Genomic DNA, 27,453 nt, shown 5'->3' with positions numbered 1-27,453 from the left:
AGGTACAAAATTCAAAAGGTACAAAAGTGTAAATAACAAAAAGTAAGTCTGCTCCCCACCCCTATGCCTAGGACACTATACACACTCTTTTGCATTTTACTTTTTCTGATAGCAATATATTTTAGGTATCATTCCATATTGGAACATAAACCATGACTTATTCTCTTTTTGTTAGATAAAGCATTTTTAAGGTGCAAAAATTCAAGAAGTTTAAAAGAGTTTCCAGGCTGGGCATGGTGGCTCACACCTGTAATCCTAGCACTCTGGGAGGCCGAGGCGGGCAGATTGCTCCAGGTCAGGAGTTTGAAACCAGCCTGAGCGAGACCCCATCTCTACTAAAAATAGAAAGAAATTAATCGACCAACTAAAAATATATATACAAAAAAAATTAGCCAGGCATGGTGGTGCATGCCTGTAGTCACAGCTATTCGGGAGGCTGAGGCAGCAGGATTGCTTGAGCCCAGGAGTTTGAGGTTGCTGTGAGCTAGGCTGACGCCATGGCACTCACTCTAGCCTGGGCAACAAAGTGAGACTCTGTCTCAAAAAAAAAAAAAAAAGCCACAGGATGGTAAGTGAGACAGAGAAAAGTTGACCAAAAAAAGTTAAAAAAAAAAAAAGGGGGTTTCCAGCAAAATGTCTCCCACCTCTGCCTCCCACCCATCCAGCCCCCAGTCCCCTCCAAATAAGATACCCTTGTTACCTGTTTCTTGTCTATCCTTCTTGAGATAGTATGTATTCAAGAAAATACAGATATAGATTCTTTTTGTACCTGTTCCCTTTATTTTTTATAAAAATGGTGACATACTAAGCAAACCTTTCATCACCTTTCTTTTTCTCTAAAAACATAAATCTGGGAGCTTATGTCAAAACACAAGAAGTCTCAATATTTTTTGTTACTGCAAAATATTCCACTGCAGGGGTACAGCATGATTGATTTACATAGTCCGCTATTGCTGGACATTTTGGTTGTTTTTATTCTTTTTCAGGGACAAAAATACTACAGTGAATTACTTTGTCCATGTGTCATTTCACCCATGTATAAATTTATATTGAGGATATTATTATATTAGAATTGCTGGTTTGAAGGATACATGCATTTGTAATTTTGATAGTTATTGCCAATTTGCCCTGTGTAGAGGTTATACCAATTGCATTCATACCAGCAATTTTGAGAACGCCTACTCCCTGTACTCTGGCCAGTTAAATATTTTGTTTATTTGTTCAATAAATAATTCTTGAGCATCCACTCTGTGCTGAGATCTCGTCTATATGCTGTGGATGAAGCAGTGACCAAAAGAGGCAAAAAGCCTTGTGTTCCTGGGCTTAAAATCGGGTCGAGGAGATAGACATGCACTAACAAATGAATAAAATGTATAGCATGTTAGACGGTAAGAACAGCTAAGAGAAAGATAAAGCCATCAAGGAAGACCAGGAAGTGCCTTAAGAAAGGGCTTTTGCAATTTTAAAGTATTTAAGGCCTCACTGAAAAGATAACATTTGAGCCAAGACATGAAGTAAGGGAGTGAGCCACGAATGTATCTGGAGGAAGAAGGTTCTCAGCAGGAATACGGCTGGCCTGTAGTGGCGGTGGCATTGAAGGAGCAGCAAGGAGGCCCAGGTGGCTGAGGCGAGGGGGGCAGGAGAGGAGATGATGTCATAAGTAGTGAGTGGGGCAGAGGAAGGAAAGCCCATGCAGGGCCTTGTAGGCTGCATGTAGGCCATCGGTCATTGTAAGGACTTTGGCTTTTATTCTGAATGACATGGAAGCCACTGGGGACTTTGGAGAATGATAAGACCTGACATATTTTAGCAAGATCACTCTAGATAACCTGTGGGAGGCAGGGAGATAGGTAAGCAAGCCATTGTAATAACCCAGGTGAGTAAAGATGGAGGCTGAAACCAGGCATGTTATAGGGGAGATTGTAAGAAGTGGTTGGATTCTGGATATATTTCGTTTCATAGATGGGACTAAAATGATTTGTTATGGAAGGAGAGAGAGAGAGAAAGAAAGGCAAGGATTTCCAACCTGATGAACTTAGAAGGATGGAGTCTGCTGACAACGGGGCGATTTGGGGAAGAGCAGGTTTGGGGGACGAAGATCAGGAGTTTGCTCTGTGCATGTTATGTTTATGGTGCTCGCTAAACATGCAGGTGGGATTGAGAAAGCCGCTGAGAACCTGAGTATGGCTGTCCAGAGAAAGGTTCATGCTGCAGATGGAAATTTGAATGAATTAAATCATTGGCAGAATGAGTGTTGATAGAAAACAGAAGAGGTCTAAGAACTGAATCCTGGGTGTCCAGTGTTTGCAGGTCGTGGAGATGTGGAACCAGCAAAGGAGAACGAGAAGTGGCCAGTGAGTTAAGGGGGAAATAAGGAAAGTGTAATGCCCGGGAGCCCAGATAAGAATATGTTCCTAACAGTAGGCGGTGCACAGCTGTAGCAAATGCTGCTCCTGAAAATGATGGAAACACTAAACTGATCATTAGATTGAGCAATGTGGAAGACGTTGGTGACCTCAACAGGAGCCATTTCAGTGGAGCAGAGAGGCAGAAAAAGGAGTTTGATAGGATTGCATCTTAGAGAAAAGGGGCTGCCAGGTGCGGTGGCTCATGCCTGTAATCCAGCACTTTGGGAGGCCAAGGCAGGATGATGGCTTGAGGCCAGGAGTTTGAGAAAGAGTGGGAGAAGAGGGATTGGAAACAATGAATAGAGAAGCTTTTGAGTTTTGCTGTGAAGTTGTGGTTCCCAACCCCTAGGCTGTGGACTGGTACCAGTCTGTGGCCTGTTAGGAACTGGGCTGCACAGCAGGAGGTGAGCAAGCAAACCTTCATCTGTACTTACAGCTGCTCCCCATCGCTCCCATCACCGCATAAGCTCCGCCTCCTGTCAGATCAGCAGCCACAGCGTTAGATTCTCATAGGCGGCAAACCCTCTGTAAACTGTGCGTGGGAGGGATCTAGGTTGCGCACTCCTTATGAGAATCTAGTACCTGATGATCTGAGGTGGAGCTGAGGCGGTGATGCTAGTGCTGGGGAGCGGCTGCAAATACAGATCATCATTAGCAGAGAGTTTGACTGCACAATAAATGTGATGCACTTGATTCATCCTGAAATCAGCCACACCCCCAAATCCATGGAAAAATTGTCTTCCATGAAACTGGCCCCTGGTGGCAAAAAGTTGGGGACTGCTGCTTCAAAGAGATCAAAGAAATGGAGCACAATGTAAGGCCAATGAAAAAATGCTTCTTCGTATGCTGATGAGAAATATCCAGTAGAGACAGGGAAAATGGGGATGCAATAAGGAGAATGGAGAAACGCTGAAGAATTCTGTCTATATTGATATTGATATCACCAAGAATTATGACAGGACCAAGTGTCCAAGAGGGTATATAAAGATCCAGGAGTAAAAGCTTCAAGGAGTGCAGGTAAGTAATCTCACTGCAACAAGCAGTGGTTACCATAACTTTTTTTTTTTATCTTTCTCCATTGTACAAGTGAACAGTGGGACCCCAGTGATTCCATTCCTCTTACTCTGAGTGAGGTTGAATACACTCTCATGCATTTAAAGGATGTTTGTGTTTCCTTTTCCGTGAGCTGTCTTATTATATTCTATGCTTATTTTTCTGTAAAGGATTGGCTTTTCCTACTGATTTGTAGGAGCATATATTAAGGGAATTAGTCCTTTGTCATTAGCAATATTTTTTTTTAGTTGGTTTTTGTCTTTTAATTTTGTGTATGGTGGAATTAGTATGTTGTTCAATTGTTTGTGTACTCTGTTTTTGTTATATTTATTCAGGTCTTTATCACACCAAGATTATTTTTAAAAATGTATCCTGTGGTTTATTCTAGTATTTGGGTGGTTTCATTGTTTAAATATTTGATTTATTTGACAAAATTTTAAGTTGTCGTGTCGTATATGATATATACAAAAGAAAGATATGACAAAATAGAAATTATAAAGCATAATAATCAATGCATACCTGTGAACCTACCAACAAACTTAAAATTAGGACATTAAAAATACCACTGAAGCCATCTTTCCCCACTCTCATACCTCTGCCTACCCCTGTCCTAAAGGTGAACTTTACCTTTAGGAGTTTTGTGTTTATCATGACCTTGCTTTTAAGAAAAATAATTTACCACAGATTGTGCAATGCTTAACAATATGTGGTTTAGTTTAGCTTGTGTTTAACTTTATAAAAATGATATTGTATTTTAGCATTGCTGAAAGTATTTTCTGCATTATAAAAAACATAAAAATGGTATCATATTTTAGCATTGCTAATTAGTATCTTCTGCATTGCTCTTTTTAAATTCAACATTATATTCTAAGATTTATTTATCTTGCTGTATTTGGCTGTAGTTCATTGTGTATAGTTTTCTTTGTGTGTGTACAGTTTTTGATATTAATATTATAAGCAAAGTTGCTATGAACATTCTTGTTTGTGCCCCTAATTTGAATAAGTACAAGAGTGTTTTAGAATATAAACTAGGACTGGGATTGCCAGGGCAGGGGGTATGCATGTGATGAACTTTAAAAGTTAATGTCAGGCCGGGCGCGGTGGCTCACACCTGTAATCCTAGCTCTCTGGGAGGCCGAGGCGGGCCGGATTGCTTGAGGTCAGGAGTTCAAAACCAGCCTGAGCGAGACCCTGTCTCTACTATAAATAGAAAGAAATTAATTGGCCAACTAATATATATAGAAAAAATTAGCCAGGCATGGTGGTGCATGCCTGTAATCCCAGCTACTCGGGAGGCTGAGGCAGCAGGATTGCTTGAGCCCAGGAGTTTGAGGTTGCTGTGAGCTAGGCTGACGCCACAGCACTCACTCTAGCCTGGGCAACAAAGTGAGACTCTGTCTCAAAAAAAAAAAAAAAAGTTAATGTCAAACTGTTTTCCAAGGTCATTGTACTGAGTAACACTCTCACCCACAGGATTGGGTTCCTTTCGCTCCACATCCTCACCAACACTTAATAATGTTGAATTTCTTATTGTTTGCCAATCTAGAAGGTGTACAAGAAATTTTGTGGTGGCCTTAATTTGTATTTTCCTGATTATTAATGAAGTTGAATATCTTTTTATTTATTTATTGGTATTTCCATTACTTCTGTTAAATGTATGCTGAAGTCTTTTACTCATTTTTCTTTTTGAATTGTTTGGGTTTTCTTCATACTGGTTTTAGTGATTCCTTATAGATCCTAGATACTGATCCTTTCTCTGGGTAGTATGTTGCAAGTATCATTTTTTTCCCCACAGTCCACAGGGAAGGCTGGAAACAATTATCTTAACATATTTGAATTTTTTAATATTTTCCTTGTGGTTTTTATTCTCTGTTTTACTTAAGAAATCTTTCCCTCTGCTGAGGTCATGAAGGTATTCTTCTATATTTTCTTCCAGAGCCTTCACAGTTTTCCCTTTCACATTTAAGTTTATAATCCATGTGGAACTAGTTTGGGAACATGGTATGAATTAAAGAATCAATGTAATTATTTTTAAAATTTATGAATACTAATTATTCTAGTACCATGTATTAAATAGTTCATCCTTTCCTACTGAGTTGTAATACTAGCTATGTCCTAAATCAAGATTCCTCCTCTTTGTGGGTCTGTTTCTAGTCCGTTATTTTATTCCTTTGATCTATTTGATAAATCCTGTGTAATCATCACATTGTTTTAATCACCATGTCTTTATAACACCAATACAAGGCAAGTGTATAAGACAAGTCTCCCACCTTCCCTGAACATTCTTCAGGGGAATTTTGGATATTTTGGCCTTTTGTGTTTCCATATAAATTTTAGAATTCATTTGTAAAATCCCACGCCAACACACACACACACACACACACACACACATCCTCTTTGGTTTCTGAGTATTACAATGAACTTACACATCAGTTGGAAGGAGAATTTCCATCTTTATGCTACTAAGTCTTCCAATCGATGAATATGGTTTATCTCTCTATTTCATAGATCTTCTTTAATGCCTTTAAATATAGTTTTATAATTTCCTCAATAAAGGCCACATACACTTATTGTTTTCACTTATTCACTTATTCAATAAATATTTGTTGAGTATATACCTTGTACCAGGCACTAGATACACAGTACATGTACCAAGTTCTAGACTTTAAGAATACTAGAGGCCGGGCGCGGTGGCTCACGCCTGTAATCCTAGCACTCTGGGAGGCCGAGGCAGGTGGATTGCTTGAGGTCAGGAGTTCAAAACCAGCCTGAGCAAGAGCCAGACCCCGTCTCTACTATAAATAGAAAGAAATTAATTGGCCAACTAATATATATAGAAAAAATTAGCTGGCCATGGTGGCGCATGCCTGTAGTCCCAGCTACTCGGGAGGCTGAGGCAGGAGGATTGCTTGAGCCCAGGAGTTTGAAGTTACTGTGAGCTAGGCTGACGTCACGGCACTCACTCTAGCCTGGGCAACAAAGCGAGACTCTGTCTCAAAAAAAAAAAAAAAAAAAAAGAAGAGTAAACAAAGCAGGCAAAAATACCTGTCTTCATGGAGAGAGAAGACATAGAGGAGATGGGCAATAAACAATAAGTCTGTTGATGGTAACAAGTGAAAAAAAATAGAGAAAAACAAAACATATCTGGGTGGGGGGAAGAGGAACAATTTTAAATGGGGAGGTCAAAGTAGGCCAAATTGAGAAGGTGGCATTTGAGGAAAGATGTGAAGGGATGAAGGAATGAGCCATTCAGATGTATAGATAGTTTATTTCTTGGTACCATTTATATTTTGTTGCTATTATAAATGTTATCTTTGTTATGTGTTCTGTTTTTTTTTTTTGTTTTTTTTTTTAATTTTTTTTTCTTTCTATAATATAAAGCATACTAATATGTGTTCTGTTTGTTAGATAGTATAGAGAAAGAAATACAATTGATTTTTGCATGTGATCTTTGTCTTTAGATTTGTCTTATTTTAATTTTTCTATGGAGATAGCCATCTTATGCAAACAGTAACTTTTGTTTTTTCTATCCAATCCTTATATACAGTATTACTTTTCTTTTCTTTTCTTTTCTTTTCTTTCTTCTTTAAGACAAAGTCTTGCTCTATAGCCTGAGTTAGAGTGCAGTCGCATCAGCATAGTTCACTGCAACCTTAAACTCCTGGGGTCAAGCAATTCTCCTACCTCAGCATCCCCAGTAGTTGGGACCACAGGTGTGTGCCACTACACCCAGCTACTTTTTCTATATTTTTTAGAGACATGGTCTTGCTCTTGCTCAGGCTGGTCTCGAACTCCTGGCCTAAAGCAATCCTCCTACCTCAGCCTCCCAAAGTGCTAGGATTACAGGCATGAACAATGACACCTGGCCCTATTTCTTTTTCTTGCTTTATTGCATTGACTAGGACCTCAAAAGTAGCTATGTATAGCTATTTAGAAGCTATGCTTTATCAGTTTAAGAAAGTGTATTTTTCTTTTTAATCATCAATGGATGCTAACTTTCACATACTACTTTTCTCTAAATATAGTGGGTTGATCATATAGCTTTTCTCCTTTAATCTATTAATGTGCTGAATTACATTAATAGATTTTCTAATGTTAAATTACTTCTGGTATAAAGATCACTTGATGATTTACTATCCTCTTTATATGCTGCAGTATTTGCTTTGTTAATAATGTGTTTAGGGTTTTCCTTTTATGTTCATCAGTGGTTGACTTGTAAATTTCTTTTTGTAGAATGTTCTTGAGTGATTTTTGACATTCAATGGTTTGCAAGCCTGAAATAATTAGATGGGCATGTTCTCTTTTATTATTTGATGACTTGGTTTGTTGACTTTGGAATGATTCATTCTTTGAAAATATGTTAGAATTTACCTCAAGTTTGTAGGGATAAGTGAGAGAGAACTTTCAAACCATTGATTTGATTTTTTAAATAGTCATAGGACTACTTAGGCCTTCTGTTTCTTTTCATTCTATTTTGATGAGTTATATTTTTAAGGAATTTGTACATTGCATCCATATTTTCAGATTTGTTCTCATAAGGTAGTTCTCCCTAATGTTCTCATATCTATTTAATCTTAACTATATCTTAACTGTGAACCTTTTCCATTCCTGATCTTGTTTATATCATATCTTTGTTCTTGATAAGTTTTGCCAGTAATTTGTTATTTCTTTTATAAATACTTTTAGTTTTGTCAATCTTTTGCATTTTTTTTGTTTTGCATTACATTAATTTCTTCATTACCTTTATGATCTCCCTTCCTCTTTTGTTAGGTTTATTTTGCTATTCTCTTCTAACTTCTTTTTTTTTGAGACAGAGTCTCACTTTGTTGCCCAGACTAGAGTGAGTGCCACGTCAGCCGGGCTCACAGCAACCTCAATCTCCTGGGCTCAGCGATCCTCCTGCCTCAGCCTCCCAAGTAGCTGGGACTACAGGCATGCGCCACCATGCCTGGCTCATTTTTTGTATATATATTTTTAGTTGATCAATTAATTTCTTTCTATTTTTGGTAGAGACGGGGTCTCGCTCAGGTTGGTTTCGAACTCCTGACCTTGATCAATCCGCCCGCCTCGGCCTCCCAAAGTGCTAGGATTATAGGTGTGAGCCACCACGCCGGGCCTTCTTCTAACTTCTTAAGTTGGATGCTTAGCCTATTAAGTTTTGACCTTTTTCTTTACTAATATAATCATTTAAGGCTATGACTTTTCCTGGATCTCACATTTTCATATTTTCATTTTCACACAGTTCTAAGTATTGTTAAATTTCTGTTAGGATTTGTCTTTTAATAAAGGGGTTGTTAGAAGTGTATTTCTTGGGCTGGGCACGGTGGCTCATGCCTGTAATCCTCTGGGATTACAGCCGGCACTCTGGGAGGCCAAGGCGGGCAGATCGTTTGAGCTCAGGAGTTTGAGACCAGCTTGAGCAAGAACAAGACTTTGTCTCTATTAAAAATAGAAAGAAATTAATTAGCCAACTAAAAATATATAGAAAAAATTAGCCAGGCATGGTGCACATGCCTGTAGTCCCAGCTACTCGGGAGGCTGAGGCAGGAGGATTGCTTGAGCCCAGGAGTTTGAGGTTGCTGTGAGCTAGGCTGATGCCATGGCACTCTAGCCTGGGCAACAGAGTAAAACTCTGTACCCCACCCCCCAAAAAAAGCATATTTCTTTATTCTTTATATTTTAAAATAGCTTCACTTAGGTATAATTGATGTATAATAAAATCCACATAAAGCTTTTACGTATGTGTGCACTCATGAAACCATCACCACAATCAAGATAGTGAACATAAGGCCGGGCGCGGTGGCTCACGCCTATAATCCTAGCACTCTGGGAGGCCGAGGTGGGCGGATTGCTCGAGGTTGGGAGTTCGAAACCAGCCTGAGCGAGACCCCGTCTCTACTAAAAATAGAAAGAAATTAATTGACCAACTAAAAATATATATACAAAAAATTAGCTGGGCATGGTGGTGCATGCCTGTAGTCCCAGCTACTTGGGAGGCTGAGGCAGGAGGATCGCTTGAGCCCAGGAGTTTGAGGTTGCTGTGAGCTAGGCTGACGCCACGGCACTCACTCTAGCCTGGGCAACAAAGTGAGACCCTGTCTCAAAAAAAAAAAAAAAAAAAAAAAAGATAGTGAACATATTCTTCATCCCCAAAAGTTTCTTTTGTTATTTTGAGACATAGTCTCGATCTGTTGCCCAGGCTATAGTGCTGTAGCGTCAGCCTGGGCTCAAGCGATCCACCTGTCTCAGCCTCCCCAGTAGCTGGAACTATAGGCATGTGCCACCATGCCCGGCTAATTTTTCTATATACTTTTAGTTGTCTGGCTAATTTCTTGCTATTTTTAGTAGAGATGGGGTCTTGCTCTTGCTCAGGCTGGTCTTGAACTCCTGACCTTGAGTGATCCTCTCGCCCTGGCCTCCCAGAGTGCTAGGATTACAGGTGTGACATTCTCAAAAGTTTCCTCATGCCCCCTTGGAATCTCTCCCTTTCTCCCCGGGCAGCCACTGATCTGCTTTCTGCCATTATAGATTTGCTTATATTTTCTAGATTTTTATATAAATGGAATTCCATAGTGTGTGCTCTTTCTTGTCTATCTTCTTTCTTTTTCTTTTTTTCCTTTTTTTTTTTTTTTTTTTTTGAGACAGAGTCTCACTTTGTTGCCCAGGCTAGAGTGAGTGCCATGGCATTAGCCTAGCTCACAGCAACCTCAATCTCCTGGGCTCAAGCAATCCTGCTGCCTAAGCCTCCCGAGTAGCTGGGACTACAGGCATGCGCCACCATGGCCAGCTAATTTTTTCTATATATATTAGTTGGCCAATTAATTTCTTTCTATTTATATTAGAGACAGTGTCTTGCTCTTGCTCAGGTTGGTTTTGAACTCCTGAGCTCACACGATCCACCTGCCTCGGCCTCCCAGAGTGCTAGGATTACAGGCGTGAGCCACCTCACCCAGCCTTTGTCTATCTTCTTTCATTCATAATAATTATTTTTTGACGTTCATCCATGTTGTTGCATACATCAGTAGTTCATTTCTTTATATTGCTGAGTAGTATTCCATTGTATGAATATGGCAAAATGTGTTTGTCCCTTCATTTCAGTTGTTTCAGACATTTCAGTTGTTTCCAGGTTTTGGCTATTATAAACATTTATGTACAAGTCTTTGTATGAACATATGTTTTTATTTCTCTTGGGCAAAATACCTAAAAGTGGAATGGTTGGATCATACGGTAAGCATATGTTCAAATTTATAAAAAAACAGCCTGTTTTTCAAAGAGGTTGTACTATCTTACATCCCTACCAGCAGTGTATGAGCGTTGTAGAATAGTTTCTCTACATTTTATGGACACTTAGAATGGTCTTATTTTCATTTTAATCATACTAATAGGTATGTAGTATTATCTCATTGTGCTTTTAATTTGTGTATCCCTAATGACTAATGATGTTGAACATCTTTTCATGTGCTTATTTATCATTCCTATATTTTCTTTGGTGAAGCATCTTCCACCACCACCCCTTTTAAAAATTGGATTGTTTCTTTTCCTAGTACTGAGTTATGGGAGTTCTTTATATACTATGAATAAAAGTTCTTTATCAAATATATGCCTTTCTCGTGTGTCTGATAAAGAACTTTTCTCATAGTCAGTGACTTGTCTTTTCATTCTCCTAACAATGTCTTTTGAAGAGCACAAGTATTTTTATTTGGATGAAGTCCAAGTTATAAATTTTTTCTTTTGTGAATGGTGTTTTTGGTGTCACAGCTAAGAAATCTTTGCCTAACTCAAGATCATGGAAATTTTCTCCTTTTTTCCTATAAATTTTGTAGTTTTAAGTTTTTACATTTAGGTCTATGATCTATTTAAAGTTAATTTTTGTAGATGAGGAGAGGTCTGAATTCAAGGTATTCTTGGTTGGTTGGTTTTCTTTTCTTTCTACTTTTTTTTTTTTTTTTTGCAATAGATATTCAATTGTTCCAGCACCATTTCTTTAAAAAGCAATCCTTCCATCATAACATTGTCTTTGCTTTGTTGTCAAAAATCAACTGTTTAAATATGTGTGGGTTTATTTTTCTCTTTCTGTTCCATTGATCCATTAGTCTGGTTTTTATGCCAATACCACACTGTTTTGATTACTGTTGCTTTATAATAATTCTCAAAATCAGGCAATGGAAGGCCTTCCACTTTGCTCTTCATTTTCAGAATTGTTTGGCGACTCTAAGTATTTTAATATGAATTTGGCAGTTTGTCAATTTCTACCCAAAAAAAGCCCACTGGGATTTTATTTTATTTTATTTTATTTTATTTTATTTTATTATTTTTTTTTTTTTTGAGACAGATTCTTGCTTGTTGCCCAGGCTAGAGTGAGTGCCGTGGCGTCAGCCTAGCTCACAGCAACCTCAAACTCCTGGGCTCAAGCAATCCTGCTGCCTCAGCCTCCCGAGTAGCTGGGACTACAGGCATGCGCCACCATGCCCGGCTAATTTTATATATATATTAGTTGGCCAATTAATTTCTTTCTATTTATAGTAGAGACGGGGTCTCGCTCTTGCTCAGGCTGGTTTCGAACTCCTGACCTCGAGCAATCCGCCCGCCTCAGCCTCCCAGAGTGCTAGGATTACAGGCGTGAGCCACCGCGCCCGGCTCCACTGGGATTTTAATTGGGAATACATTGAATTTCTAGATCAATTTGGGAAAATCAATATCTTAGCAATATCAAGTCTTCTAACCTATGGACAAAGTATATCTCTTCATTTTGGATAGTTTTTACTGTTGTGCCTTTGAGTTTACTCATCTTTTCTTCTGCAATGTCTCAACTGCTGTTAATCTCTTTTTTTAAATCTCAGACACTATAGTTTTTATCTTCACAACTTTCGTTTGTATCTTTCTTTATATCTTCCATGTCTCTACTTAAGTTTTTGGACATATAAAATATGGATAACTTTTCTAACATCCTTTTCTGCTAATTCTAACATCTGTGTCTGTTCTGGGTCAGTTCAATTGATTGATTATTCTCTTCCTTATGGATTATTATTATTAGTTGTATCTTGGTGTGCTGCTCAGTAATCTATAATTGGATGTCAGGTATTGTAAATTTTTCCTTGTTGAGTGGTAAATATTTTTGGATTCCTATATATCTTGAACTTTGTCCTGGGATGCGTAAAGTTATATGGAAGCAGTTTTGTCTTTTCGTGCCTTGTTTTTATGATCTATTGGGTCCACAGCACTACTCAGTCTGGGACTAATTATTCCTCACTACTAAAGTAAGACCTTGCTGAGTACTCTACTCAATGCCCTGTGCCTTATGAGTTTCTCAGTCTAGTTGATAGAACAAGCATTATTCCTATCCATGTGTGAGCACCAGACTGCTTCCTTTATTCCTTTTGAGTCATTTTTTTCTTTGCCTTGGGTAGTGTCCTCACATGCATGCACTGATGAGTACTCTAGGGGGCTCCACAAATCTCTGGGATTCTCCTTGTACCCAGTTCTCTCCTCACCAATACTCAGTCTCATGTCTCATACAAAGTCTGGCTACCTTTGTCTTCAACCATCCCCAGCAGGGATGGGGAACCTGCAGCCTTGGGTCCACCTGTAGCCTTCTGGATCCTTTAGTGTGACCTTTTGACTGAATCCACATTTTACAGAACAAATCCTTGTAATAACGTGGGGGTAGCTCCTCAACTCTGGGAGTCTGCTGGGCTATACACCCAGTGCTTCCTCCCTGCACCACACCCAAGGAACTCTTAAAGCCATAGGCTGGGATATTTACAAGGTTCAGCCTGTTTATTTTCCATCTCTTGAGGATCACTGCCCTTTGTTGTCTGATATCTATTGTCTTGAAAAATGTTGTTTTGGGTATTTTGTTTGGTTCCTTTTGTTTTCAGGCTGAAAGAAAATGTGGTCTCTGTTACTCCATCTAGGATAGAAGCAGAAAGTATGTTTCTTAATTTCTAAACAGGTGCTATTTTTCTAGTTATCTTTTGTTACTAATTTCTAACCTAATAAGTATGTCTAAATGGGTCTACTGTATACATAAATCCATTATATTAAGATTAATTGTGTTGTCCAGGTCTGTCCTTGACCTATTAAAAACTGAGAGATAAGGTTATAATCTCCCACATGACTTTTCAGCTTATCCTTGTTATTCCATCAATTTTTGATACATGTGTATCATTGACCATTATACAAAATATGGACAGTTTTTAAAAGCTTTACAGCTTGCTTGAATTTAACTTTTAATCAGTACTGATTGATACTTTATTTCTAATAATACTTTTACTTCAAAGTCTATTCAAAGTACAGAACTTCTCTTGGTGGATCTTAACTCTTTAAAAGCTGAATTTGACTGAGTGCAAACCTATATCAAGATAATATTTTTGTCTCTGTCTCTATTTGTTTTTAAAGAAGTGGAGACCTAGGCTGAGCACAATGGCTCGCACCTGTAATCCTAGCCCTCTGGGAGGCTGAAGTGGGAGGATGCTTGAGGCCAGGAGTTTGAAACTAACCTGAGGAAGAGCGAGACCCCATCTCTACAGAAAATAGAAAAATTAGCCGGAGTGTTGGCTTGTGCCTGTAGTCCCAGCTACTCAGGAGGATGAGGCAGGAGGATTGCTTGAGCCCAGGAGTTTGATGCCACTGCATTTTAGCCTGGGTGACAGAGCAAGACTCCGTCTCAAAAAAATAATAATAAATAAATAAAGAAGTGGAGATATAGAAGAAAACATATTCCTAGGATGGAACTTTTAGGAAATAAAGTTACTAAAATCTCCTTTAATCTTAAATGCTTTCTCTAAGAAACAGCAAAGTCTAGTACCTGTGGTTGTCTCAGCACTACTGTTAGTAACTAACCTTATTCCTTTTCAGGGGTCCTCAAACTTTTTAAACAGAGGGCCAGTTCACTGTCCCTCAGACCGTTGGAGGGCCAGACTATAAGTTTAAAAAAAAACTATGAACAAATTCCTATGCACACTGCACATATCTTATTTTGAAGTAAAAAACCAAATGGGCAAAAACACCCGCATGTGGCCCTTGGGCCATAGTTTGAGGACGCCTGCTTTATATAGTTACATGCTCTGCATTCCGTAGCTAGTGATGAGCTTCCTTTTTTTTTTTTTTTTTTTTTTTTGAGACAAGGTCTTACCCTGTCACCCAGGCTAGATGCAATGGTATGATCACAGCTCACTGCAGCCTCCAACTCCTAGGCTCAAGCCTGAGCCTCATGAGTACCTATGACTCCAAGTGCGTGCCACCATGTCCAGCTAAGTTTTGTATTTTATAAAGATGGGGTCTCACTTTTTTTTTTTTTTTTTTTTTTTTTTTTTTTTTTTTTGAGACAGAGTCTCGCTTATTGACCAGGCTAGAGTGAGTGCCGTGGCGTCAGCCTAGCTCACAGCAACCTCAAACTCCTGGGCTCAAGCGATCCTTCTGCCTCAGCCTCCCGAGTAGCTGGGACTACAGGCATGCGCCACCATGCCCGGCTAATTTTATATATATATTAGTTGGCCAATTAATTTCTTTCTATTTATAGTAGAGACGGGGTCTCGCTCTTGCTCAGGCTGGTTTCGAACTCCTGACCTCGAGCAATCCGCCCGCCTCAGCCTCCCAGAGTGCTAGGATTACAGGCGTGAGCCACCGCGCCCGGCTATGGGGTCTCACTTTTGCTCAGGCTGGTCTTGAACTCTAAGCAATCCTCCTACCTCGGCCTCCCAAAGAGCTGGGATTACAGGCATGAGCCATGTGCCTGGCCTCAAAGTCTATTTTATCTGATATTGTTTATAGGCTTCATCTATTTACTTTTGGTTATATTTGCCTCAGATTCATTTTATCCTATATTTATTTCCAACCATTATGTGTCCTTATTTTCTCTTTTAACAACATGTTGCTGGATTTTTTAAAAATCCAATCTATTTTTTAACTGGCAAGTTTAGTTCACTACTTTTGAGATTATTAATTTTTTCTAACTTTATTAAAGTTTAATTGACAAATAAAAATTGTATATACTTAATATGTACAATGTATTTTAACTATTTTCTACCATGTTACTTTGTGTTTTCTATTTGTTCCACTTCTTCTATGTTTCTTAGTTTTCCTTTCTTGCTATTTGAAAAATTGAGTATTTTGTTTGATGTTGTATGTGTGTTTCTTATTCCATTTTCCCCCTTTACTGGTTTGGAAGTATATATTCATTTCATTTCTATTCTTTTAGTTGTTACATTTGACATTATTTATTATAAATAAAACATTAACATATTCTTAGGAAAGTCATAATTCCTTTCCTGACTATTAAACTCTTTGGCAGCGAAGTGTTGGAGCTGGCTCGTACTGGTCACTAACATCTCTTCTCAATTCCATCTTCAGTGACATCATATTGGTAGCTTAAAATCAGCCACTATGTCCTAGCACTCTGGGAGGCCGAGGCTGGCGGATTGCTCAAGGTCAGGAGTTCAAAACAAGCCTGAGCAATAGCGAGACCCCGTCTCTACTATAAATAGAAAGAAATTAATTGGCCAACTAAAATGTATATAGAAAAAATTAGCCAGGCATGGTGGCGCATGCCTGTAGTCCCAGCTACTTGGGAGGCTGAGGCAGAAGGATTGCTTGAGCCGAGGAATCTGAGGTTGCTGTGAGTTAGGCTAACGCCACGGCACTCACTCTAGCCTGGGCAACAAAGTGAGACTCTGTCTCAAAAAAAAAAAAAAAAAAAAATCAGCCACTATGGAAACATATAACTATGGAAATCAACACCACTATCAACAAGGATTTCACCCTGAAAATCTGGAAATGATTGTTCAACATTTACTGGCACACCACTGGTCTTAGACCATTCTATCACCCTTGCCCTATTTTTAACTCCATCCATTGTTATTATTCATTTTATTATGCATGAATAATTTTTCTTTAGATATACCAATTATTATTATTATTTTTGTTCATCTCTTTCTTGCATTTTACAACTTGCTTTGGGATCATTTTCTTTCTTTCTGAAGTGCATCTTTCAGAAATTCCTTTAGTGAAGGTCTGCTGGTGGTAAACAACATTCTAACTTTTGTTTTACTCTATATGTCTATATCACTCTCTTCCTTAAAAGACGTTTGCTCCAGGAACACCATTCTAGATTGACAGTTATTTTTTACTTATCGCTTTAAAAATATTTCCATTTTTTTTATTGAAAAGTCCAGTGTAATTGTCATTCTTTTGTAGGTAAACTCACTTCCTGTCTGGTGGTATTTAATAGCTTCTCGTTGTCTTTAAAGCTCTTCAGTTCCATTCTGATGTGTCTCAGTGTGGATTTTTTTAAATCTTGCTTAGAATTTGTTGGCCCATTTGTTTCTATGCATATACATCTTTCAACACTTTGGAAATTTTTTACCCTTTTTCTCTCCTAATGTTACGTCTCATTCATTTTCTCTCTTTTCTCCTCTAACACTCCAAAGATAGACATTTTTTTTTTTTTTTTTTTTTTTGAGACAGAGTCTTACTCTGTTGCCTGGGCTAGAGTGCCATGATGTCAGCCTAACTCACAGCAACCTCAAACTCCTGGGCTCAAGCAATCCTTCTGCCTCAGCCTCCCGAGTAGCTGGGACTACAGGCATGTGCCACTATGCCCTGCTAATTTTTTCTCTATATATTCTTAGTTGGCCAATTAATTCAAAGATAGACATTTTTATTCTGTCCTCCATGTATACTAAACAATTTTATGTTTTCCAGTTGTTTTTCTCTTTGTACTACATTCTGGGTAATTGTTTTTATTCATCTTCCAGTTCGTTAATTCTCCCTTTAGCAGAATCAAATCTATTATTTAATTCATCCAATGAGTTTTTTGAAATAAATGATAATGATTTTATTTTTCATTTCTAAAATTTTATTTAATGTCTGTGGGGTTTTTTTGTGTGGTTTTTTTTTGTTTTGTTTTGTTTTGTTTTGTTTTGAGACAGATTCTCACCCTGTTACCTGAGCTAGAGTGCCATGGCGTCAGCCTAACTCACAGCAACCTCAAACTCCTGGGCTCAAGTGATCCTCCTGCCTTAGCCTGCTGAGTAGCTGGGACTACAGGCATGCACCACTATGCCTGGCTAAGTTTATATATATATATTTTTTTTTCAGTTGTCCAGCTAATTTCTTTCTATGTTTTTTTGTTTGTTTGTTTGTTTTTTGAGACAGTCTCACTTTGTTGCCCAGGCTAGAGTGAGTGCCGTAGCATCAGCCTAGCTCACAGCAACCTCAAACTCCTGGGCTCAAGCAATCCTGCTGCCTCAGCCTCCCGAGTAGCTGGGACTACAGGCATGTGCCACCATGCCCAGCTAATTTTTTTTCTAGATATGTTAGTTAGCCAATTAATTTCTTTCTATTTATAGTAGAGACGGGGTCTGGCTCTTGCTCAGGCTGGTTTCAAACTCCTGACCTAGAGCAATCTGCCCGCCTCAGCCTCCCAGAGAGCTAGGATGACAGGCGTTAGCCACCATGCCAGGCCATTTTCTATGTTTTTAATAGAGACAGTGTCTCGCTCTTGCTCAGGCTGGTCTCACACTCCTGAGCTCAAACGATCCACCTGCCTCAGCCTCTCAGAGTGCTAGGATTATAGGTGTGAGCCACCATGCCCAGCCTAAAAGTTTTATTTAGATATTTTTCAGATATGTTTAATCACTCAGGTGGTCTCTTCTTGCTTGCTCATTTTTTTAATTAATTTTTTTATTTCGTGAAACTTTTTTTTGTTATTTTACGTTCTTTATTTAGTAATTCCGATTTCTGAAGTCCTCGGGGGCTCTAAATCTACTGTTTATTATTTTTGCTGCCTGTCGCTCATGGTGGCCTGTTTCTGTGTTTGTTGTTGTTGTTGTAGTGGTGGTTATTTTAGCTCATATTTGGTTGAACTAATGAGCTAATGTTTTCCTCTGGAAGGATTTTGTTTGATTCCACCAGGAAGGGGATGCTAGCAACCTGGGACCTTTTTGGGTTCCTTAGAGGATCCAGGGCCCTCCCCTCAGGTAGTTCTTATTCTCCATCCTAGTGTTTATACTGGCATTTGCCACAAGTACAATCTTGATGCTGTGTTAGCTCATAGCTCATGGCTCCCAATCAGATTTCAGCTCAGTTATTTTTGTTTTTTAATATTCTTGTAGATTTCCCTTACCTTTTTGATAAAAGCTCAGGATCTAGTGGTATTAGGAGAGCACCTCAGGGTATGCAGTCTGCCGTAATCCTGGAAGAAGAAATCATCCATTCAGAATTTATCATGGTGAAAGGCAGAAAATATGGATTCACCTATATTTTTTTTTCTTGTGGCTACCAGTTGTACCAATAACATTTACTGAAAATCCATCTTTCTTCTGCCAATTGCAAATATCATCCATGCCATATTCTAAATTCCTAAATGTAATTGTGTGTATTTCTGGATTTTCTATTCAATATTATTATTCCATTGGTTTATTCATATGACAATATGATGCTGTCTTAATTTTTGAATATTTAAAACATGTTTTAATAACTGGTAGACCTATTCCTTTTTTTCCTTTTTTTCTTTTTTTTAATAGAGACAGAGTCTCACTATGTTGCCCAAGGTGCCTTGAACTCCTGGCCTCAAGTGATCCTCCCACTTTGGCCTCCCAAAGTGCTGGGATTACAGATGTGAGCCACCAAGCCCAGCCCCTGCAATTGATATTTTTAACCTGAGTACAGGATTTTACATTGTTCCCTGTTGAAAGCGATTTGAGTGCTTTGGTCTGGCATTCATCATGTCACAGTAATTTTTGACTCTGGAGTTCCATCGTGAATGAATTAGCACCTTCTGTGGGGCAGGCCCTATGATAAAAGAGAGGGGCTTAAACAGTGATTCCTGCCCTCTGAGAGCTTACAGAGCAAGTGAGCAGATAAAACCTAATTATGTAAACAACATTTTATAATTATGAAAAAAAAAATCAGTGAACTTGAAGAGAGGCCAGTTGAGACTAACCATAACTACATAATGATACGAGGAAACAGACCAATGCAAGGCTTTAAGACAACACTATCCAACAGAACTTTCTGGGATGGGAATGTTCCATATTGACCAGTATAGTAGCCACATATAGCTATTGGGCATTTGAAACATAGCTACTATGACAGAGGAACTGACTTTTTAATTGTACTTAATTTTAATTAAGTCAACCTTAAATAACCACATCTGGCTACTTGTTGGATATTACAGCTCTAAGACTTTAAACATTTGCTTAATTGGCCAGATGACCCTGGGATGGGGGTGGGGTTGGAAGGTTCTCTCTCATGGGAGGCCCATAGTCCTCCTCTGGCTCCCAGGAGTAGACAGGAGCTGTGGGCTATGGATACTCCCTGGCATGTAGCGGTGCCTGCTGCACAGTGGCTGTTGTTCGGTGACACTGTTGGAACATGTCAGGTCTGAGCCACCCAGTGCAGATAAACTCTAATCTTTCCTGTTAGGGGCAAACCTAGACTAGACTCCAGTCCCTAGATCAGGCACAACCTGACAAATGCAATTTGATGAGAAGTTGTCGTGGGAGGTGCAAAAGAATCAGCCCCCCCTTCCTAATCCAGTGGTCAATGCAACATTCCTTGTTTTCCTCCAAAGTTACAAAACAAGCCCATAGTAGCGTCTGTCTCGTTCCACCCTTTCCAGCAGGGCAAGATCTCTTTGCTCTCACACTCATGCTACAAGCACAGGCTCCTGTCCAGACACATTCTGGCAATTCCTCTGAAGGTCCCAGAACCTCCCTGCTGGGTCAGTGCAGAGATGGGACTAGATTTTCCCTCTTACCACCTGAAAGCAATGCACTTCCCCCACCCCAGGCTTTTGGAGCTTGGAGCATTTGAGGGAGGGAGAACTAGAGGGGGTTCAAGAGAGATTCCCTCATGTGCCCTGGGAGTCATATAAGCTGAGATGCTAGTTATAAGGCCAGTGGTCCCCCCTCCAAGGAACCCCTAATTCAGAGCAAGGACTCATGAGAAGATCTCTGAGCAGCTGAAGCCAAGCTTGGAGCCACCACGCTGAGGCAGGAGTAGAGCTTTGGGCAATGCTCCCATGGGAAATTGGAGGAAGAGAGGGGGTACAGTCATGAGGCAGCCATAATAGGTGGGTTGGGGGTGGCTAGTGAATGAGCTGTCTGCAATTTGAATGATAGGTTCTCCAGATAAATTGAAGGGTTATTCAAGGCTATGGGCTCAAGCCAGCCTGGGATGTCTGTCTGTGTAACTGGGAGCAAGGTCTGACCTCTCTCAGCCTCAGTTTCCTAATTTGTAAGATGGGGCTGACCAATAAGCCCATCTGGTAAGGATGCTGGGAAGGGAAGGATGCTGCACAGTTAGGTGTATTCACGCAGCGCCCAGTGCAGTGACTGCCACAGTGTCATTTCTTATGCCCCTGCCACCCCAACCCTATGGATCACCTTAGTGGGTGAGTGCAGCTGAGTAGACAGCAGCTGGGACGTTCAGGGAGCACCAAGGAAGGACTTCCTGACTCTGGCCAGAGTCAGAGATGAGCAGGCGTGTGAGTCTCTGCCGGGGACCTGGGATGTCTGGGTTTGGGAAAGGGTCTTTCTCTGAATAGGAAGGGGCCACCCTCAGCCTTCTGTCTGTTCTCTGTGCCCCGGTTGCCTGGTGCGCTGTAGAAGATGCCAGGCCCTGCCAACACCCCCTACACACCTCTCACATGATTCATAAATAGGAGGTGCTGAGGTCCCTGGCCTCCAGGGGCCCTAGGAACACGCACCTTCTTTCCTTCCATCTTGGGACTCGCCCCTTCACTTTGTACCCCCATATCTATCACTCACAAGCCCCCTTCCAACTCTGCGGCTTCCAACTGCCTGTCCAGGCCCCAGCCCCCACCCCTCCTACTTTTCCTCTATCGTTCCTTCTTTCCCATTCTTCCTGTGGAGTCCAATATCTTGCATTCGCAGGAGACTCCACAGCTGAGGGGACTGCAGGGGACGTGTGTGTACATGTGGGCACAAACCATAGCGACCACTCTCCAGCCTGTCCCTGCCAGTCCGCATGGAGTGCCCAGAGACCACTGTCAGCAGCCTCTCCACCCCTCTTCCCCTCCTCTCACCCCTCTTCCCCTCCTCTCAACCCTCTTCCCCTCCCCTCCGGCCCAGTTTGGGGGAAGTGGAGTCACCTCCACTCTTCTGGGCAGCTGGGGGCCCCTTAGCAATCTCTCAGCCCCCTCCCCTTCTCCTCAGGCCCCATGCCCAGCTCTGAGGTTTGGAGAGCCTAGTAAGTGCCCTATCAACATGTTAATCAAATTACTTAGGAGCTAAAATTGACGCTGTTCATTAATTATACAAGATTATGCTAATTGTGCATGCAAATGCATGCAGGGGAACAGAAGGTGTTCAGGCGCATGGTGGGCCATTAGCATAGAGGATGGGGCGCGGGAGCATTGGCATGCTAATGTATGCGCCCTGGCTATTTATAGTCCCCCGGCCCATCTGCACTGCAGCCACCTCTACCCACCCAGTGGGGATCTCGGTGGGGAGGCCAGGTCCAGGCCTGGCAGGTGGCAATGGCCCTGGGGACACTCTGTCTTGGCTGCTACCACAGGCCACATGGGCCTGAACTGTCACAGCAACTTCCTATTCTCCTTCCCTTCTCTAGCCTAGGCCCTGTGGTGCCTGCTTCTCCCTGGAGGCAAAATGACTCTTCCAAATGACACAGTAAATACGGCACCCCCTACTGCCTCCCCATCACCCACAGGGTCTACATCCTGCATGATTTGGTGCCAACCCCCAGGTGCTGGCCCACACTGCCCTCCTCAGTCTTGTCTGGCACCCCTGGGCAAGGGGCCATCCATGCCACCTGCCCTGCGGCCTGAGCTGTTAGTCCCTTTGCATGGAGTGCCCTTGCCAGCTAAGTACCTGCGAGGTCTCTGTGAGGTCCTCCAAGACCCAATGCCCAAGATCAAATGTGCGCTCTAGGAGCCCTTCCCCCTCCCCCAGGTGAAATGAGTGGCTGCTGCAGATTCCACTTGGCAGATCCTCCTGCCCTGCCCACCCACCACTCTGTTTTACTGAGTTTCTCTTTCCTGTTGGAGTGTAATTTTCTTAAGATCTTGTTCACTTCTACATCCCCAGTGCCTGACACAGAGAAGGTATTTAATCCTCTTTTTAAGTGGGTGTACAGAATGAATGAGGGAATGAATGGTCCAGCCATCTGTACCCTCCTCTGTCCCTGAGCTGGGCGTAGAGAGCGGCAGACAGTGAGACCCTGGAGAGCCACTCTGCCCAGAAGATGTTCTGTTTCTTCTGAGGCTCATGAGCTTGAAGGCAAATCCTTTAGGATAATAACTAGCAGAGGGTCCGCCTCCCCCATTTCCCTATTTGCCAATTTGGGGCTTGGAAACACATCCAGTTGCGTCCTACCCTTTGCTCTCAATCTGCTTTCTTTCCCAAGACCTTCACAGGACACTCTGTTTTGAACACCCTGCCCCCACTTGTGTATCCATTCACTGCACTGTCCAGTATGATAGTCACGAGCCGCATGTGACTATTTAAAATTTAAATTAATTAAAATTTAAAATCGAGTTTCTCAGTCACTCTAGCCAGGTTTCAAGTGCTCAGTAGCCATGCGTGGCTAGTGCATATGGTTCTGGAAAAGGTTCTATTGGGCTTCCTTGCCCTTGACCGTCCTGTAGTTGAAAACACACCTGGGCTCTTCCTCCAGCCCTTTGAGTTGCTAACAGCTTTCTCTTGGGAAGTGGGAGCGTAATTTCAGCCCTAACTAAGTGTCCCACAGAGATGCAGGGAGAAAAAAGCCCATGAAAAACAGCTCTGTGACCTGAGGTTTCTCAGGATGGGATCCCTGGAAGCAAAGCCTGAGACGGGGGTTCCTGTGAACGTGGTTTATTGGAAGCAGGTAGGGCTTAGAGGAAGCTTGTCAAGGAGGTGGCCTCAGCTGGGGTCTCGTGTCAGCCTGATCCCGTGGGGAGGGCTGGAGTGTGAATGGCCCTAAGAGTTGGTCCTCCTGGTGACATCAATCTGTCATTGGCTGGGGGCTGCCAGTGCAGAGTGTGTGCTCCTCCTGGCTGCAGATAATTCTCAGGTAGTGGGGGCAGCTGCGAGCCATTTAACAGCCAGCACAGCAGCTGGGGGTGGGGGAATGGGCAGATGTCAACCCACTGTACAATATCTGAACATTGCTTTCCAAAGAGCTCCATCCCAACCTTTGAGAACCCAGAGATCAATAGTGGACTCACATCAATCGCCTCTACACTTTATTTGTGGAGTGTCCCTTTGAGAAAAGCACCATGCTAGGCGAGCTTTCCTTATGCAATGGTGTCACCCCTGTGAAGTTGTGTGTAAGTCAAATGTTTGCGCTTGAACCATACTCAACCCAACATTTCCTTCTTTGGTAGGAAATACTCCATTGACAGGAAAGGTTCATTTACATTTCATCTTGAGCTGCTTTTACAGGGAAGAATAAAAAGCATTTATAGAAAAATTAGGAGGGCTGGATTAAGTTCAGGATGTAGAAAGGTAGGCGTGTAGGTGAACTACTCTTAGCTTTCATTTAAATCATAGGCATCAGAGTCATGATGTGTGACAGCCACCCTTTCAGTGCTTTCGTAGGTGGATGACCACTGTTCACAGCTCTTCATCTGGTCTTGTATTAAACTTTTCATCATAGAGAATGTTGAATATAGGCAGAATAGAATAACGAACCACTTATACCCTGTTGTTCAGCTGTTCTTTAATCCTGGAAATCTCAGACCGAGAGCAGCAGTCACAACAGAGCCAAAGGCCCAAAATTGGGAGCAAGGGGACCTGATTTCTCCTTTGCAATCACATTGAATTTGCAACCTTGAGGAAATGCCCATAAAATAACTATGCTGGTCCCTGCACAGCGGTCTCTCAGAACTGCTTTTAAAGGAGGACTTGCTGCATAGGCTTGCAGCACCAGCCCAGGCTGGCCTGCAAGAGTCCCACCTAGAGGGACTTTTCCGCGACTCTTGTCAGCATCAGTGGTTCATAAAGACCCAAGTTCATATCCTAACTTTGGCATTACCATGACTTTGTAGCTTATTCTTGCTTAACCTTGGTTTTCCCATCTGTAAAATGGGGATGATTACAGACCTATCCCACGCCAGAGTGTTGAGAGTATTAAACAAGATGATGTCAAGTAAGGAACTTGGTAGAGTTCCAGACACTTGCTAAGTGCTTGATAGATTAGATTGGGTTCACTTTTTAGCTTTTTGCTTAGTTACTGGCCTGATACATTTTCTTTGTAACTCGTGTTGCATTTATGGCATTTTCTTCCAGTGACGGCAGCTCCTGGGACTTGCCCTTTCCCCTACAACCCTTTCTGTGGGGTCTAGGTGAGGAGGCCGCGCCCCCAGAGAGCCTTGTGGCCACCAGTGGAGCATTGGTCCTACAGTGCTCACTCTCCATGGGGGTCCTTGGGTCACCCTTGGCCTTGTTCCCCGACCTGAGGCTCAGCCCAGTCAGGAAAAAGGGGCTTCCCTAGACGCCCCCCCCAGCCCCCTAGGGCCAGGGGTGAGGAGGGCTGCTCAGGGCACAGCCCGGGCTCATCCAGGCTTTGGAGATGGGCGTGCTTCACATCCCCTCAACAAAGCACACATCCCTTCCTGCCTCAGGTGCCCGCAGGGTGTCCCAGGCCCAGAACCTTCTCCTCGCTTACTCCGACCCTCTCCAGGATTTCTTCTTTCAAAGAGCACAGTCCCTCAGTTTCCTTGTCTACAGGTGTATTTGTGTCCCTCCAGCTCCCCTGCCCAGAGGGTCCCCTGACTCTCCCCCAGCCCGCACGCCCACATTGGGCCTCTGCACAGACATGGCTTGGAGGAACTGCTACCCTTCTTTCTTCTTCCCCAACTCCATTCGCATCCTTTGCAACTGCTCAGGTGGAATAAAGTGTCACCCCATGGGTGTCAGTCTAGGGAGAAGTCTCCTGAGCTATCCTCAGTTCGCCCTGGTGGGGAAGGACAGGACCAGGGGACCCTGAGCCTACCCTGAGGAGGGGGGGAGGCAGGCACTCTAGGGACAGGGGAGAGGACTGGGGCACTACTCCTGGCCCTCCTGGACCCCAGCAGAAGTCCTCCAACTCCAGGCAGAGCCTTGGAGGGCAGGAGCCTCTGGGGGCCAGTCACCTTTGCCAAAGCACAATCTTCAAAATGTCAAAAGTGTGATTCTCATACAAATTGTTATTGAGCATATGTCAAAGTTTTCTTTCTTGCTTGCCTGCCTTCCTTCCTTCCTTCCTTCCTTCCTTCCTTCCTTCCTTCCTTCCTTTTTTCTTTTCTTTTCTTTTCTTTCTTTTCTTTTCTTTTCTTTTCTTTTTGAGACAGAGTCTCACTCTATTGCCCCAGCTAGAGTGCCATGGCATCATCATAGCTCACTGTAACCTCAAACTCCTGGGCTCAAGCAATCCTCCTGCCTCAGCCTCCCGAGTAGCTGGGACTACAGGTGTGTGCCACCATGCCCAGATAATTCCTGTATTTTTTGTAGAGACAGGGTCTCGCTCTTGTTCAAAGTGGTCTAGAACTCCTGACCTCAAGCCATTCCTCCCACCTCAGCCTCCCAAAGTGCTAGGAATATAGACATGAGCCACCACTCGCCCAGCCAACATTTTTTGTAACTTACTGATGAGGGGAGGGAACCAGTGGGATGACAAAGCTGGTCAAAGAAGACTAAGAGAAACTGACTGATATGCGTATGTGGAGTGGGGAGAGGGAGCAGCAGGGGCCTACGTGAAGAATACTGGAATAAGATTGCCAAGTTAAATACAAAGCTAATTAATGCCCACAGGACAATAAAATTGTAACCTTTAAGGGGAATTTCTCTACTGAACAGATAGAGATTATTTACTTCTTCTGACAAGTATCATTTGCATCTTATCAGTTTTCTGCAAATTAGCACCTAACTTTACAGTCTGTGCTCCAATCAATAGTAAATATGAGTCAAAGTTACTCTCCCTTAGGGAGTCAGATGACTCTTAGGTGGCTTCATTAACAGAATACTTTAGAGCAGACTTGTCTAATATAAATATAATGCAAGCCATATACATAATGTTAAATTTTCTAACAGCCACATTTTTAAAAACAAGAAACTGGTAAAATTAATTTTGATAACATATTTTATATAACCCAATATATCTAAAACATTGTCGTTTCAACATACAATCAATATAAAAGATTACCAATAGGCCGGGCGTGGTGGCTCACGCTTGTAATCCTAGCACTCTGGGAGGCCGAGGCAGGCGGATTGCTCAAGGTTAGGAGTTCAAAACCAGCCTGAGCGAGACCCTGTCTCTACTATAAAAATAGAAAGAAATTAATTGGCCAACTAATATATATATATAAAATTAGCCGGGCATGGTGGCGCGTGCCTGTAGTCCCAGCTACTCAGGAGGCTGAGGCAGGAGGATTGATTGAGCCCAGGAGTTTGAGGTTGCTGTGAGCTAGGCTGACGCCACGGCACTCACTCTAGCCTGGGCAACAAAAGCGAGATTCTGTCTCAAAAAAAAAAAAAAAAAAAAAAAGATTACCAATGAATTCTTTTATATTCTTTTTTCTAACTAAGTCTTTGAAATCTGATGTGTGTTTTACACTTAGAGGACATCTCAAATTCGGATTAGCCATGCTTCAAGGGTTCAATGCCATGCAGAGCTAGTGGCTACCATAACTGGATGGGACAGCTGTAGAGCAGTGGGTCTCCAATTTTAGGGTGCATCAGAGTCACCTGCAGGGCTTATGAACACATGGATGTCTGGACCCCACCCCAAGAGTTTCTGATTCATCAGGTCTGAGGTGGGGGAGATTTTGCATTTCTAGCAAGTACCCAGGTGCTACTGCTGCTGGTATGGGCGCCATACTTTGAAAACCACCACTCCAGCATGGTTTGGAAAGGACTCCCAATGGTCTGCTTATTTCCAAGTTGTGGATCATTTTGTTCACACTCCTCAGGCTGGCAGTGCCAGTCTCCCTAGAGGGTGTTTGCACTGGCGCGGCCTCAGACTGGGGGACTACAGCCTCATGGACTAC

General features: G+C 42.0%; 1 protein-coding gene across 1 annotated transcript in view; it reads left to right on the top strand.

Annotated features, from left to right (window-relative positions):
• EBF4 (EBF family member 4) overlaps positions 1-27,453 on the top strand; it is a 58,859-nt gene that overhangs the window by 17,462 nt on the left and 13,944 nt on the right. The gene's annotated exons all lie outside the window — the stretch shown is intronic.

The sequence above is a fragment of the Microcebus murinus genome, chromosome 16 (genome assembly GCF_040939455.1).
Source record: "Microcebus murinus isolate Inina chromosome 16, M.murinus_Inina_mat1.0, whole genome shotgun sequence".
Taxonomy (NCBI): Eukaryota; Metazoa; Chordata; class Mammalia; order Primates; family Cheirogaleidae; genus Microcebus; species Microcebus murinus.
The sequence above is the reverse complement of the archived record's forward strand: the minus strand, read 5'-3'. Positions and strand labels throughout refer to the sequence as shown.